The sequence below is a fragment of the Heliconius melpomene genome, chromosome 1, assembly GCF_056956725.1.
Source record: "Heliconius melpomene rosina isolate 202511_hmr_F chromosome 1, ASM5695672v1, whole genome shotgun sequence".
In the NCBI taxonomy this organism is placed as follows: domain Eukaryota; kingdom Metazoa; phylum Arthropoda; class Insecta; order Lepidoptera; family Nymphalidae; genus Heliconius; species Heliconius melpomene.
In genome coordinates, this window is record NC_140389.1 from 9,169,935 (window position 1) to 9,171,872 (window position 1,938).

Sequence of the window (1,938 nt, forward strand, 5' to 3'; positions counted from 1 at the left end):
AGTATTCCATAGAACTGTGGTGGTATATATATATTTTTACCTTTGTATGTTAGTAGGTACGCATTCGATGAGTAATTAAATCGTAGCTTCCATATAGAAGAGCATTCATCTTTAAAATTGCGATCTGTAAGTGTTCATTAAAATCTAGTGGGATGGAAATAAAAAATCATTCCATCCTATATACCCGTACGTAGTATTGATGCTCGATGTGGAGATGGTTTATTTCATTTGCGGCACTCAAGAGTTCTCCAACAGAACCACTCAACCATTTTATGTTGAAAATTTTATTTCATAGTCATAATTTTTATTTTTCTACGTAACTTTCTAGTCTAGTTTATATTGCTCTCGATCCTTTGTTATCGTCGTGTTTTGTTACGTTTCTATTGCTAACCTTTTGTTAAATTCATATATGGAAATACTATGTCTAAAATATACAGCTATAGGTGCAGTGTATATCAGTTGTATACAATGTACAATATGTACATAATGGAATTGTTTGAATTTATACTCTATGTGCATATTTTAGACATTGTACTCTGTTGTGGATTATGAGTTAAAAAACGGAATGTAAATCGGACCTGTCTATCGAATTTTAGGATTGTAGGTCAACGAGAATTTAATTTAGATGAGTAATGCATTTATTTCAAATAAAATATTATTATTAAACGAACTAGCAAAAGATTAGTCTACAATTTTGAACTGTGTATACCCGTCACTGAGTGATGAAATTTATATCGTACGCACGTAATTTATTTGATAAATAATTATAATTTTTAACAAAAAATACATTTTATACGAGCTGGCATCTTAAATTGCAACGAAACAAGCCACGTTATCAAGAACGTAATATCGCCGCGATAAATAATATATAAATACCGGTTGTGGATGACGTCACTACACTGTCATGAGAGCAGTGAACGGTAAATATCACGTTATAGTGATGTAAACTGTAATTTCGATACTAAACATAAGCGGCTCGTTGGTCTAGGGGTATGATTCTCGCTTTGGGTGCGAGAGGTCCCGGGTTCAAATCCCGGACGAGCCCAGTTTTTTGTATTTTTTTTAAGTGTCACTCTCTATTTTCCACCAGATATAATATAATAGATTTGGCAAAGAAAATTAGTTGTCATGGAATGCCATTCTTCCATTCCGTTCCATTGGCTTACTTTATTAACTAATTTAGTTACTACTATACATAATCATATTATTATATTTTTTTTAAATAACAAGTGCTGAAAATTGAAATTACAAATTTCGCAGCGGTTGTTATTATTAATAACATAATATTAGTTAAAAATTTATGCCCAATTATCAAATTATGGAACATATTTTTAGGAAACATATTTAAGTTGAATATTTAATATGGTCATAAAATATTGAATGAAAGTAAAAGTTTCCAAGTAAAAGGCGAGTATAAAAGTACGTATACTTTGAAACATTCTTGCAGTTGGCTCGTTGGTCTAGGGGTATGATTTTCGCTTAGGGTGCGAGAGGTCCCGGGTTCAAATCCCGGACGAGCCCAATTCTTTTTTATATTAGGTTTTAGGTAAAAAGAGAGAAGTAAGTCAATTCTAGACGTTGCGTTTTATTGGGGAAAATGAAAATAATTTTATGATTACCTCAATTATCAATCATTAAAACGAAAAGATATGTTTTTAATATTTTTGATAAATATATCTTTTGATAAAATCCATATTATGAAAATCAAAGTTAAAATGACTTACTGCGACCGTTACCCTGTAGACTTCAAATATCAAATTAAATACGTTATTGGAATTCCTCGCAACAGGTATTTCATTTATCAACTTGTTCAAGCCATTTCTGAATAAGTGAAAAACAATACAAGCGTATAAATTACATTAATTCGGCCCAGGAATTTAATCAACAACGTTAATGAAAATGTAATTAAACAATTTGATTAAAAATTTACATAGATTT

At 30.7% G+C, this 1,938-nt stretch overlaps 2 non-coding genes across 2 annotated transcripts; both read left to right on the forward strand.

Annotated features, from left to right (window-relative positions):
- The first annotated feature begins 973 nt into the window (after nt 1-973).
- TRNAP-UGG (transfer RNA proline (anticodon UGG)) lies at nt 974-1,045 on the forward strand. Its single transcript has one exon. It is a non-coding gene; the product is annotated as a tRNA-Pro (tRNA).
- A 404-nt stretch (nt 1,046-1,449) lies between these two features.
- On the forward strand, nt 1,450-1,521 carry TRNAP-AGG (transfer RNA proline (anticodon AGG)). Its single transcript has one exon. It is a non-coding gene; the product is annotated as a tRNA-Pro (tRNA).
- The last annotated feature ends 417 nt before the right edge of the window (nt 1,522-1,938 follow it).